Below are 15,229 nucleotides of genomic sequence, written 5' to 3' on the forward strand. Positions count from 1 at the left end.
TGAGTTTGACAAATAATATTTCCATTGCATGGCATGACGGACTACATTTATTGAGTAGCTACTAGACAACTGAGATTTCACGTCAAAGTGCATATAAAAAAAAATACGTAAAGGATCGCGTTCATGAAAATTACATTTCATCTGTAGATTTTGCCAGTCGCCGCGTCAATGTAAAAACGGCTGCACGATCAGATGGGCGGAAAGCTATGTTTCCATAAATCTTGATAAAATTTGGAAGAAATACAGTAGCAAACGACCGCTTTCTATTCGTATATTCTGATACAGATACTCAAAAAAATTAAGGGAGAATTCGAAACTATTTCTCTCGACGGGCGCAATTTTCTATTTCCTAAATAAATAATAAAAAAAAAGAAATTGTTGTTGCCCAAGTCTGTAAAGAATTGGAAACGCTTCACCAACATCTTCTGAAGTTTGAATTAGGAACAACCATGTGAATTTCGAAAGTTCTAATACGCCGTGTGCACTAAAAAAGAACGTTCGCTAATTTTTCCAACTTATGAGATTAGCGCAAGCTGAAGCATAGGATGTTTACACTTGTGATAAGAAGGCAAGTACAAAACGACACACACAAGAGCAGCCTCTGAGAAACCGTGGTCATTCATTCTAGGACGCGCTTATTCTTGCGATTGTTTCATACCGTTTTCCACTGGTGAAATAAGGAAAACATGTGGACTGAAAATAAGCCTTAGTACAACCACAGTTAGTAACTATGGTATAACCACTGGAAAAAAATTCAATTTTTCGCACTTGTACTTGTGCTTATTTCACCTTAGTGAACACTTGCTTTCTTGCGCTTGTGTTACCTCACAAGTGTGAACGTGTATTTAAGACAAGAAAAGAGCTTCAAGGAAAGGCCTTATTTCACCTACAGTTGCCTGCCCTGTACCCTTTGAAAACGGTTCCTTAGCAACTGGAGCTTGGTCCTTCATTATAGCAAGCAGTTCATAGGTACTAAAGTCATTGGGCTTTATGTTGAGGGCCTCGACTAGCATCTCGCTGGGAGCTCTTCCACTCTGAAGGCCCTTTACCAACATAATGAAAAGCAAAGTTGGATTCTCGCCACTCTTTCTACAACAGGAAACAAAATCAATGGCTTCTTTCCACATGTGACTGTTAAGAAGTAAATTCAGAGCTTGTGTTTCTTGACCGGCTGAGTAACACAGTTGAGAGTGGACTAGGATGGACTTGGTGTTTACATCACTTGTGCGCAATACAGGGAGGCATTCCAACACAGACTGGGTTACATATTCCTGCAGGAAAACAATCAAAACAAAACATTTTAAAATGCTTAGGTCCCCTTTATTACATATTCCTGCGGGAAAAAAATCAAAACAAAACATTTTAAAATGCTTAGGTTCCCTTCATCATTCATAGAGTCAAACCTCCAGTCAAATACATAGCATCATAGGTCTGCAATGCGTGCACAGAGCTAGATTTTATCCAGCATCACAGTTCTGCAACATGTGCAGAGTGATTAATAATAAATTAATTAATTAGTTTAGAAATTAAGCTTTCGACAATTTATTGTAGTGATGGGGAGATCTAGAGTGGCTGTATGTCATAAAAAGCTACTTGAAAGTGGAAGAGAGGGGGTAACAGACTAAAATATAAAGACCGGCTCTGAGCTATCCATTACAATGAGACTACTTCCAGAGGGTCAATGTTAAATGCCTCAACAACTTAGATTTTTTAAAACTTCGTTAGTCCAAGATATAGTGTTATATTCAGTTACTTAATCATTATTTATTTCAAACCTCAGTTCTATCATCAGATTCCTCAAGCTGAATGATATCTATTCCTTTCTCCACCAGTCTCATAAGCCAGCCAGATTTTGAGTCATAGAACATCCGCAGGAGAATGCTCAAAATGGCATTGTAGGGCTCTTGGAGGGCTATTCTACTCCTCTGCCACTGGCCATTTCTCCACTCAAGTCTGAAAAATATTTTCAGAAAATAAAGTAGTGACCGTATGATTCTTACAGACCCAAGCTGGAAATGTTACTTTATTCTCCTTTCCAAATGCTATGCAGTTTATTTAATGTACATTCTGAGAAATTGGTGATACATTTCAACATGTTATACCCTAGCTGGCAATTTATCTTGATGTTTATCAGCCATCTTCTTGTTAGTAAACTCCACTAAAACCGATCCAAAGAAGAAGGGGGGTTGGCCTTAGTTGGTTTTGGGAGCAGGGAAGGGAAGAGTAATGAGGCTCAGTTTGGGGGGTTCTTGATGTCCCCTGTCTGAATTTCAAACCTTTTCATGTCGCAATTTCAAAAGGTTCGCATGTCGCTGTCGGAATTTCGAATTCGTCCATATCCACTGTTAATACCAAAAATGTTTGAGTCCAGAGTGCATACCCTAAAATAATGCGTTCCCGTAATTCTGTTGCCAACATATTCCCTGTTCTTGGATCTCTCAAATAGATCTGTTGGCAGAGACGAAGGAGACCTTCGTAGGGGGGTCTGGGGGCATGCTCCCCCAGAAAATTTTGAAAAACTGAAGTAGCTAGAAAGATGTGTTTTCCTTTATTCTGAGCCGGTAAAAGAGAACATGGAGTGAATTATTTTCAGAATGATGGATCATTATGTAGTTACTTAACTTAAGCATCCTGAAGTGAACTGTTAGAGCGTAAGATTGCAGTCGTTCACGGCACGAGAATGGTCTTTACAAGGTCAGGCTATTTTTCCTACAAGCCACTTTAAAAAGCGCCAATGTCGCTGTCGATTTTGCTCTTTTCTTTGTCGCTGTCGATTTTGCTCTTTTCTTTGTCGCTGTCATTATTTCACTGGAGCATCTTGTTGTTCGTCGTCATTTCAGCTCCCTTATGTCGCCGTTTCAGAGCCGTGTTGCCTGTCGGAATTTACCCTAACAGGGCTTCAGTAATCTACTCCACCCGCAAAGGCTGTATGATGACAGAAACTACTACATTTTCTAAAGATTTTACTAGATGCAGTCTGCTGTCATTTGACCTTTGGCATTCCAAACCCATACACTATCCCTGATTCCAAGTACTACATTTTGTAAACACCTATAAGCAAAATTTGCCTGTAAACAAGATCTGTTCACCAGACTAACCTGTAAATTTTTCTCCATCTCTGCTCCCACTGACTTTCCTGTGAATCATCCTTCTCTGAATCAATCTTTAAATACTCTGCCACACTTTCTAGAACCTCATGTGGCTTTTGATGACTTAATGTGCTTAGCCTTTCCAGTGATGTCACGTCCAGAGGGCCACTGTCAAATGCCTCCAGCAATGCTGGGACCTCTTGGACAACAGAGTTTGTTGGTAGCGAGGGAGACTGGGTCATTTCTTTGAAACCAGAATCAATCATTGACTTACACTGTTTGCTTAGCAAAAGAAATTCACTCATGTACGGATGCAGCAACTCATTTAAAAATGTCTTGTTTGTTCCAGATTTGTCTACACTTTCACCCATATATTGTTCAAGCTTTCGGAGGACAAATTCCCTGTGTATTGGATGCTCCCAGAGCAGTGCGAGGGCTATCGCTGGGCCCTGAGCATGTTTACTTACTAAGAGATCAAGAAATAATCCAGGAATTTCTGTATCTTTGACATTGCAATCTGACACGATTCTTGAGCATACGATTGAGTCCAGTGCCAGCTTGGCCGCCCTGTGGTTAATATTCCACTTCATCAAGTGGCTTGCCGCAAAAAGTGGGCCAGCAAATACCCTATTCATTGGTGTGTACAGATTGTTCAGTAGAACTGCTGGAAGATATCTGAGAAGTGTCTTGATGTTTTACAAGTTCAGGAATAACAAAATTTTCTGATGAGGAGTCAAGTTCAGTTCTCAGGGATGGATCATCCGCAACAAAACAATTTTTATGTGAAACACTGATTCTGGTGCATAATTCATTCGATCTTTCTTGAATCATTGAAAAGTCAGTTTCTCCAGTTACCAAGTTTGTGGAAGTAACAAAAGATCTGATGCATTCAGAAGTTTCAAGAACTGTTCCTGACTGAAGCTTCCAAATTCCACTAATCGACCAAAATCCGATTGTATTAGCCAAGTGAAAACTCTTCCACATGTGAATGTCCTGTCCCTGTAAATCTTTAATCCTGCAGATTTCAGTTCCACTGTAAATATCATAAAGTGCAATCACACCTGAGTGCCACACCAGTCCAATGATAAGGTCAAATGCGAATAAGAGTAAAATTTTGTCATTGTGAAAGGAGGAATCCACAGACAGTTTAACAGCTGGTGTTAAAACAGGCTCTCTGTCTTCAAGTTTGAAATATGACAATTCTGAATCACTGTTAAGGACAAGAAGTTCATTTGTTGTAGGATGAGATGTGATAGCAACAAGATGATACATGTCACTCTTTGTGGCTGATGTCCACGGGCAAATAAACTCTGCAACTATTGCTCTGAGGTCACATTTGTCAACATCTCCAACGAAACCATAATTCCAAATATAAATCTGTCAAAAAAGAAAAGAAATGGAAATAGAAACACTAAAATTAGGACAAAAAAATATAGAATGGTCTGTTAAAGTTAAATAACATAAATCCTCTAAAATCAAGCCCTCCCAAACAAAAGCCCCCCCCCCCCCAACTCAAACATGTAAGCCCTACAAAGCCAGACAAAAAAGCCCTTTGAGGTAAAAGTGGAGTCTGCATTGAGCCAAGTGACCCATACTTCTGGAGCTTATCCCAGTAGCATAGAGTGACTAAGAGTATTTCTACTCTCCATAAGATGGGATGCTAGTCCATCACAGGGTTACCCCCCCCCCCCCCCAGTCTTAATTTGCTGGTACCAATTTATACACCTGGGTGGAGAGAGGCACTGTGAGAGTGAAGTGTCTTGGCCAATAACTCAACACAATAACCCTGCCAGGACTTGACCGCTTGATCCAGAGTCCAGCACGTCAACCAAAACTAAGCCACTGTGTCTCCCACTCTCCTAAAATATAAACCCTTGGACTAATACTTTAATTTAGTGCTTACTGTACAAATTATTTTGTTTGCATAAAACCCTTTTACTGTAGTGGGGGCAGGGGAGGGGGAACTCTTTGGGATGTGGCAGAAGAGAGGGTAACATCGCCCTCTATTGGTGAGCAAAGCGAGCCGAAAAGCGTCGCAAAGCGACAACCGCGAGTGACGAAGTCGCGAGAGGGCGACTTGTGCCGCTTGAAGGATTTTGAATCAAGTTTCCCACCAAAAGCAAGAGGTATCAATTATCAGGGGGCGGTGTTTCTGCGAGCCCGTAACTTTTCTAGCAGGAGTCATGTTTCAAGAATTCTTGTTTGTGATGGCGGAAAGTAGCGCGGGGTCAACTCCAACCAAAACGATCATGCGAATTTCGGTTTCTCCTTGCTCGAAAGAGCAAATTTGTATTCTTTGCGCTAAGGAAGTCGTAAAAAACGATTACAGACAAAGATTGATCGGCCCAAGAGAAAGAAAACAAGGCTGGAAATCCTCGCCAGACGGCAATTCTCAGAACCTGAACTGACTACAAATATTATTTGTAGAAACTGTGCCAACAAAAACGAGACGATCGTGAAGAAAGCAGAAGAAAGTAAGCTTTGTGAGGGATTCGTTTAAGGCTGGTCATGAAGCAATAGCTGAACATTACTTGAATACACAATAAATTGCTTCCTAAACATAGATTGCAAACACTTTTAATCGGCAAAATATGTGATGGTTTAAGAAGTGCTTCTGGACTTCCAAAAATAAATCTGAACTTCAAATCAATTATGTCCTTTAACTGTTCGTCGCTGCAGTCGTCTCCAACATATGAGGCCGCAATCCCACGGTTTTGCAAAGAGTGAACTTGGTCATTCATGAGCAATACTAAAAGGGACAACAACAAGGACTATCGTCGTTAGTTACAAATTGGGAAGAACTTGATTTTGGGGCTGAGTTTTCAGAACGAGTAGGAGACAGCACACTGTGATCTTGTCAAAAACTAATCAGTCAATACCTCTAGGGTGTCATAACAGAAGCGGATTTTTTAATTTAAAGTTTGCCAGCAAGTTATGGTGGTTTAAATGCGCAAATTTGAATATAATGGCTTCTCTCTCTTTTTAAAAGCGCTCTTTTAGAATTCCGCTTCTGTTTTGACACACTACAGTGTGCCTAGTTTACCTCTCTCCAGTGGCAGCTCACGAAGTTCTGTTTCCGCGCTGTATTCTCAGCCCCAAAATTGTCGGAAAAGTCCAAACTTTGAGATTTCCGAAGGTCTCCCGATCAAAACACGGTTTCCAAATGGTAATTATCGTAATTACATTCCACGCTTGAATGGTGAGAACAATGCGTTTTTTTTGTAACAAAAAAGACACGATTGTTTATCAGTGAATATTATTATGATAACTCTGAGTTGTACATGAATATTAGGCCATAGACTTCCTTCAATCTAACGAATAAAGTTAAGCATTGTAGTAAATTGGGTAAAATCTCTTAATAGTTCAAACATTTTTATGTTTTAGAAATCAAATAAAAATGTTTTTTTATTGAGTAAACATTTTGTTCACAATCAATTCCACACGCGAACACATCAAATCACGTGCGCGCTCATATTTTTATGCAAATACTGGCTCGTTAAGTTGTCGATGACAATGATAAGCCAAAGGTGTCCCCCGCAACCTTAATTTAGAGATCAATGTTGCTCTGCATATAATATACCCAGTATACATACCGTTACATGTATATATATATATTTCGAACTTATTTCTTAACAAACCTTTAAGGACCTCTGAACAAATGTCCAAAAGAGAATAAAACTTCTTAACTCCTTGGGAAAGTCAGGAACAAGACATATGCTTCTGCCAGTGACATGCAAAGACATTGGAGGACAGCCATGAAGAATGGCAACCAACGGTCCGACAGAGACCACAGTATTGTTTCCTAGTCTCCCAGAAACGGTCACATCTCTCAAACAAACACAGCAGGTTATTAAATTTGATGCAGAGACTGAACGACGCTCGCACCAGAAGAATGAGTTTACCAGAGGGTGAAGTATGACATGCAAGATTTCGACTCCTTTTGTGTTGCTCAGTTGAAATTCATTTTTCTTGATCCATTTGTAACTAGATTGAGTAAATTCCCAGCACTCTGTGATGCTGTTTTGGTGAACAATGAAGATAAGTGATGGATTTTCATTGCTAGACAGGACACTCACAACAGGAGACTCTTGGTCTGAAATAAAAGAAAAACCACATCCAGATTAATCTTGAAATAATTATTAAAATTAATTAATTTTGTAACCCATTAATCTTCGACTGGGGATACTTTAAATTCCCTTGTCTGGCAACACAGACAGATTTTCAGCTGTTGGTTTATACATTTAAAATAACCTGACTGCATTTGCAGGCTACAAAAGTATTAGATGATGGTCAGGTCTTCATAACGGCCAACTCTGTGCAGTGCCCAGGATTTCTCATCCCAACCTTGCACTGATCGATGGACCTCAGTGGCTGAAGTAGACAGATTTAAATGACAGCATTTAAATCAGTTTCCAACATGAATTGATTGACAGTTGGCATTTTCCCGCATTTGAGGGGTTTTAGTGTTAGGGCGGATAGAAATTTTATAAGCCTAGAAAGCCTTACAAACATAGAAAGAAAGATGTAATTACAGATGGCTTTCGACACACGTCTCTGAAATGAAAGAAAAATTGCATGCCCCGAGCAGGATTTGAACCCGCGTCTCCCTGTTACTAGTCAGGCGTGATATCCACTACACTATTGGGTCAACCACGCTGGATACGTGGCAACTTATTGATGTGTATCGGATAGAGCACGGTCAATCCACAGGGCATTTTTCTTTCGAGACATTTGTGTGTTTCATGGCTAAATTCCCAAATTAAATTGGGTTACGTGACAGATAGAAATTTTATAAGCCTAGAAAGCCTTACAAACATAGAAAGAAAGATGTAAATAAATTACAGATGGCTTTCGACACGTCTCTGAAATGAAAGAAAAATTGCATGCCCCGAGCAGGATTCGAACCCGCGTCTCAATGTTACTAGTCAGGCGTGATATCCACTACACTATCGGGTCAACCACGCTGGATACGTGGCAACTTATTGATGTGTATCGGATAGAGCGCGGTCAATCCACAGGGCGGGAAACAGAAAAACAGCTACCCCCACCCACCATCTAATGAAACAAAGCCATGACATTTCTCATGTTATGGATTTATTTAAACCATGCTAAACAATGGTCCTTTTGCAGCTAATGGTCACATGGTACATCAAAGGTCTCTGTGAGACTACGACTATTTTGCTATGGTTTATCTGTTGGCAGTCAATTGTGGTATGGAGTAGTTCTTTTTAAAGGGTGAATTAGGCTTTTCACTTTGTTTAGGAGTGCAAGTGTTGAAATATGTAAATTTGTGTTGTCCTGGATATTCTGGTTAGTTTATTATTAGGAATGTAGGAACGGTGGAACGGCGGAACGGTGGAACGGTACGGTTGATGGGAGGAACATTATAAAATGCGCATTGACGTATTTTCTTAAAAGGCAGTATGTGTGAATTTTGTAAAACGCAGAAGTGTGAAACATTTTAAAAAGTGGCAACAACAGCTACCAAAACAAAGAACCATTTCAATTAAAAATACGCCAATTTAAGGTAAAGAAGGCGTCGAATAATGATTATTTGGGGGGGGGGGGGTTAGGGTGAAGTGGGGCATAGGTTCGAGATAAAGAAACGCATAAAGCCGAAGTAAGTTAAGAAAGCTGTTAAAAGGGAAATGAAAGTTCCTGAAGTTAATAAGTTTGTACTGAGAAATTTCTAATGGAATCACAAGAACAAGGGGTTTCTATTAAGGTAATTTATCCAAGTCAAACCCTGCTCAAGGTGAGCTGTTGTGAGATGAGCTATCTCACATATCCATATCATATCATATATCTTCAATCCATAACGCCGCAATTTGAACCCGAAAGTGTTTATGCAATACTAATGAGAGCCCCTTTCATTTTGTACCATTTGGAATTTTATCTATTCATACGCAGAAGAACCCAACGAAACCGCTCCACAAAATTTCCGCTCTGCAACCTGAACTTGAGCTGGATGGCAAATTTAGGAATGAGACTGTTCGCTTGCTGGGACGGTTTTCCTTGGAGAAAACTTGCTGGGATTTTACAAAATATCGATGGTACCTGGGGAAAATGAACCAAAACCTTCTGCTGGCTAAAACAGAAGAAAACGACGCGCGGATTTATAAACGAGAATTTAATAACTGACTAACTTGTATTTGTAAACAATAAAAAGTAATTGTTGACTTTATTTCTATTGTTTCCGTCGGTTATTCTGCTGTCACTGAAGAGGCAAAACAGGTCTCTTTCTTTTCTGTATGTAAATTGAGCATGTGAACGATTTTGAGTCAGTTGAACAGCGCGCTCTGCCCAAAGCTAATGTGTGGCTATCTATAACCAGCGTTTTATGGAATAACTACGTATAGGATAACCAGCTTGACCGACATAGTTCTTGGTGAGTATCGATTGTTCCGTTTTCTCTGCCGATTAAGCAGCCTTGAGCAGTTTGAGGGGCGTTCTATGAATAATATCGTGTTCAAATTTTCAGCTGCCCGGGACGATGGGATGTAAAAAACACACACAAGTTATTCAACAGCATACGCAACAGACCGAAACACGTGCTAAGCAACAAGAAAGATAATTTACCTCAATTTCTAGCTTCGAATATAGACCCAAATCTCCAAGTAACTTTCTCTGACACTCGAAAAACGTTTCAGATCATAATTCCTTCTCAAAGACCATCTTAACGAGCTTTTAAACCCTATTAAAGCTCGTTAGACCGAGACCGCCATATTGCTGAAGGAATAACTTCTGCAAAAATCGTCATGTAAGGCACATTAAAGTTTCTTGGCCGGAATCACTAGGTAATTGGCGGATAAAATTCACTTCCTGTATACCAAATTTGGAGGAGAACGGAAGTAACGCGAATTAAAATAATTTTGGCGATTTACGGTCTAATTAGACCAAAAATCTGTTACAAATTATAAGAAAGAATAAAATTTTGGGTGATAACTTAAAAAGAAGACTTCATCTGTTTAGTTTCTAACTGAAATTTATAAACTGTCGGGCTTGCTTATACCCTACGTCAAAAACGTAATGTAAACCCGGTTACGGATTTTGGGAAGCAGGATCCGTGTTTTCCACCACCTATGTACTCAAACAATTACCGGAAATTCGTTTTATCTTGCTGTGCGTCCATTGTGTAAATTCAAAAGCATCGCTCACGAAAACATACTAACGAGCCTGTTAGCGACTTACTTAATCGCACAGTAGGAAATTCAGGATTAAATACTAAAACTGCCATACCAAAAATTCATAGAATGTATCATACCGTAGAATTGGAATAAAGTGGTAGCTTATCTCTCTAAAAAGAAAAAAAAAACTTCTTTAGCGCAGCTTAGCATATAACGGGAGAATTTTATCTCAACTGGTGTGTCAAGGGGTGTGTCAGCATTGATAACAACTAAGACAACGGAATAGCGTAAACGGCTATAAATAAACACGGCAGAACAAAAGAAAACACGTGTTAAAAAAAATTGAACATAACAGAAGTGAGAGAAAAAAAAGAAGGAAAAGCGTAGCACTTTAAAAATTGTACGTTTTGGCAAACGATGGCAAATGAGTTAACCAGTTACTGATGGCAAAAATCACGAGCATAAATGAGAATTGCCAGATACTGCAACTGCGTTGATGTTTCCCCACTCGCTTACCAACCGCAGTGCGGAAATACTTCAAAGACTAAAAGCGAAACCATGTAGCGATAACTTTATCGAAAAAACATCTGTACCACATGACACTAGCACTCAAGGTAACTCTCTTGCTCCACTGAACATCTGTCTCTTTTCCAGAGTGAATTCTTCCAACGGTGAAGAAAAGTTTATGACAACTGTCAAGTTCAGTGCTATTGAAAACAAATTTATTGAGCAGTAGATAGAGCTCTATTGCTCCTTTAAACTTCGTAAACCGTTGAAAACCACTCCACTCCGCAACAGTTAAAAACCACTGGAATTTGTATCCGTTTATGTTATTTCATTAACTTCACTCTTGCCAAACTAAAGCATTAACGTGCGTATCTTTGTACTGATAACTTTGTACTAATGGATAAAACGCACTCTCCAAGAACTTTCCTTTTAATACAAAGAACAAAACGTTTTTAGACAGTTTATGACCGATTTGGCTTGCGTATGCAAAAATTACAGTTATCTTCAATCCATAACGCCGCAATTTGAACCCGAAAGTGTTTACGCAATACTAATGAGAGCCCCTTTCATCACCTACAGCATATGTGACAAGTCACGTCTTTAACACCAGCTCCCCAGTGTTATGTTGACCCAAACATTGGAAACCACCCCCAAATTGCTTGTGCCGGTCTCACCAGGCTTTGAAAACCAACAAGAAAAATACCATCTTTGGGACTTAAAACGATAAGGAGAAATATAGAATTTTAAAGTGGCCTTAAAACGGAAAACCATGGACTACAGAGTGCTAAAACATTGTTGATGAAGGATTAATTTATCTTTCCTTCCACCGCCGCCATGCTGTAATGGTGCTTACAAATGCGTTTTGAATTCAAATCTTTTAAAAACGAAATGGTAATGTACTGTTATTGCTTTGAACTTGGATGTAATTTTTTGAACGATCGGTAAATCCATTTAGTGTACAATTGACTTCAAGCTGGCTGCTAAAATTAAAACTTCGCTTTCAACATGAACATGTGGATAATTTTGAAGCAATACTGATGAGAGACCCTTTCATCACCTACAGCGGATATGCCCTTTCCCACCCTCCCTGGAGTTTTTTTGGTTCTTCTATTGTTCTATAGATAATAACGGCAAATAAACCAATCAAAATCTGTTTTCTGCGCATATTTTTAGAGAACTCTTGGGGTCCTAGAAGAAGGTTTTTCGTATTATTCTGTACATTGAAATCGTACAAGGAAATCGTATTTACAAACTTCCAAGGCCTTGTTTTGATTCTGAACAAGAAAAAAAACATATTTGGGACTTAAAACGGAAAGGAGAAACACTATAGAATTTTAAAGTGGCCTTAAAACGGAAAACCATGGAGTACAGAGTGCTGAAACCTTGTTGATGAAGGATTTATCTTTCCTTTCACCGCCGCAAAGATATGGTGTAATAGTGCTTACAAATGCGTTTTGAATTCAAATCACGGAGTTAAACAAGGACCAATTGCGGCTTCTCAAGTCTTTTGAGAACGAAATGGTAATGTACTGTTATTGCTTTGAACTTGGATGTAATTTTTTGAACGATCGGTAAATCCATTTAGTGTACAATTGACTTCAAAAGCCGGCTGCTCAAATTAAAACTTCGCTTTCAACATGAACATGTGGATAATTATTTCTGCCGTGCAGTACAGCACGGTGCGAAAAATTTCGATACTCTGCCGCTTGTAAACACATTTCTTGACTTCATACAAACTAAAAATAAATTCTAAACAAAGTTTCTTTCAAGGTTCTCTGTAATTTTTTGAACGATCGGTAAATCCATTTAGTGTACAATTGACTTCAAAAGCCGGCTGCTCAAATTAAAACTTCGCTTTCAACATGAACATGTGGATAATTATTTCTGCCGTGCAGTACAGCACGGTGCGAAAAATTTCGATACTCTGCCGCTTGTCAACACATTTCTTGACTTCATCCGAACTAAAAATAAATTCTAAACAAAGTTTCTTTCAAGGTTCTCTGTAATTTTTTGAACGATCGGTAAATCCATTTAGTGTACAATTGACTTCAAAAGCCGGCTGCTCAAATTAAAACTTCGCTTTCAACATGAACATGTGGATAATTATTTCTGCCGTGCAGTACAGCACGGTGCGAAAAATTTCGATACTCTGCCCCTTGTCAACACATTTCTTGACTTCATCCAAACTAAAAATAAATTCTAAACAAAGTTTCTTTCAAGGTTCTCTGTAGTAGTCTGAATTCTGTAATTTTGTTAGCGTTTTTAATGCTTTTTCACGAGGCCGCAATTTGAACCCGCAAGTGTTGACGCAATACTAATGACAAACCCTTTCATCACCTACACCGGAATATGTGACAAGTCACGTCTTTAACACGAGATCGAAAGTGTTGACGCAATAATAATAAGAGACCCTTTCATCGCCCACTAAGCGGAAAGAACTCCCTTGAGAAATTAAAACAGTCCCTTGAGAAATTAAAAAAGTCCCTTGAGAGTAGACAAGAATGTTCCAAATTTTGCCCACATCACTCCTAATCTCCTATTTGCTTGTAAACAAGCAAAATAGTCGAAAAAATCAGCCATGCATGCTGGAAAGCATGTGACAGTCTTGGACATTCATAACAGAGGAAAGTCAAGCATGTCTAGATCTAGCAGACATTACTTTGTTTTGGATGTCCCAGCTCGTAGCTTGCCCTCCAGCACGGTGTTATTTTGTAACATGTAACCGTCAGGGCCCATTTCATTATTCACAATGACTGATTACAACAACAACAAGCTTTCATAATAACAACAATCAGACACACACAAAAACAAATTAGCCAATTAAGTCTATAGATCCCTCCTCCAATCTGCTAAGCGCCCATACCTTGTAGCAGAAGACTTTCACTCTCCGGTGTCCACTTCGATCGAGGAATGGATTCGAAAGCGTGTAAGTTTCGCCCGGCGTTAGTCGCGACAAAAACATGACCACAACTGCCCCACACATTCACTAGCTCGGCCTGATCGCGATTCGTCCCTGATTTCCGGTTAATAAGACTCTCCAACTTCGAGCTGTCGCGAAGCCCAAATCCCGCATCGTCAATATTTTTCAGAGAAAATACCATAAGGAAAATGGTATTACTCCATCAACAGTATAAAGGATCTTCATGGGAGTAAGAAAGTATGTCGAAACAGGTTCTACATCTCGTGACTTGTTGTTTCGGCGGGGATGACAAGCTGGTCTGCTTAGCAGCCACGCCTTTGTAATTGGTCGCTTACCAAGGCCCCGACCCCCGTCCACGTCCCACACTGACCCGGGTAAATTTGAAAACGCCGCGTAAAATGTTTACCGTCCACATTACCCGGGTAAATTTGAAAACGATACCCACTTTCCAGGGGGGTACTCCGGGATCAAAGTGACGGGGATGATCGAATGGAGGCAAAACTCAGGACCCAAAAAAATCCCTAAGTCTCCCGACATTACCCAAAAAAATCCCTGGACCAAAAAAAAAACGCCCAAAAAAATCCCTAGTCAAATTATCCCTAAATTGCCAAGGCACTTTAGTTTGATTTAAATACCCCAAAAAAATCCCCTATTTAAATTAAGTCACCCAAAAAAATACCTGCCAAATTCTCCTACCCAAAAAAATCCCGGAATCGCAAATTTCGACCCCAAAAAAATCCTTCGCACATCCCCGTCACTTGGATCCCGGAGTACCCCCCTGGGACCCACTTTGGAGAGCGTTTTTTAAAAGCTCCGTTTTCGGTGACCCAAAACACCGTTTCAGTGTGGACAGTTGGCCTATCCAGGTAAAAAAAGATGCGTTTTCAAATTTACCTGGGTCAGTGTGGACGGGTACGGGGCCTAAGGACAACTGTGTGAGGTATGAGCAGTGAACAGTTTTGAGGCCCTCCACTGTAAACCGGAGAATAGCTAGGGAAAGTTCATTTTAATATGGAAAAGGGGGGGGGGTATGAAGATGATGAGGGCGGGGCTCTGAAAATTTTGGGGGTTTGATAGGGGGGCTCTGAAAAAAAAAATGTTAAGGTTGCAAGGAGAGGGGGGGGGGACACAAAATTTTCTCGTGATATGACTTTTTTTTCCCTTAAAATGTAATGACAAGCGAGTTTCCAGTCCATATAAACACAAACATTCTTTATTTTAGTTTCATTAATGGTTGGAGCATGATCAAATTAGCCTGCAAAGCAGGCGTATTTAGCTTGCATATTCGAACGCATTTTGATCAGGCACCATCTTGGATTCTTACTCGGGAGAGGATTGGGGATAGAAGAAACGTGTCCTAGGAGGGAAGGGGAAGGAAAAAGGAGTGAAAAAGGAGTGAAGTCGAGGTTGAGGGGGATAAAACAAAAGAAAATTCAAATTATTTCCCTAAAACTCTACTTTTAATATTCCTTTGTTTGTTTCAGTGGAGCGAAATTCAAAACTAGCCTATCGAGGGGTCATTGATCCTTACACGAAAGAAATTTTCTGGATTAAACGCCAGACCCCGATTAAACGCCGGTCTCGTT

General features: G+C 39.8%; 1 pseudogene across 1 annotated transcript; it reads right to left on the reverse strand.

Annotated features, from left to right (window-relative positions):
• Positions 1-33: 33 nt before the first annotated feature.
• On the reverse strand, positions 34-13,917 carry LOC144633124 (uncharacterized; annotated as a pseudogene). Its single transcript, XR_013567006.1, has 5 exons — positions 13,587-13,917; positions 6,728-7,182; positions 3,099-4,466; positions 1,776-1,953; positions 34-1,271 (listed from the first exon to the last, which is right to left on the reverse strand). The product of XR_013567006.1 is annotated as an uncharacterized LOC144633124 (transcript).
• Between the last annotated feature and the right edge of the window lie 1,312 nt (positions 13,918-15,229).

The sequence above is a fragment of the Oculina patagonica genome, chromosome 12 (genome assembly GCF_052425735.1).
Source record: "Oculina patagonica isolate OP01 chromosome 12, crgOcupat, whole genome shotgun sequence".
Classification (NCBI taxonomy): domain Eukaryota; kingdom Metazoa; phylum Cnidaria; class Anthozoa; order Scleractinia; family Oculinidae; genus Oculina; species Oculina patagonica.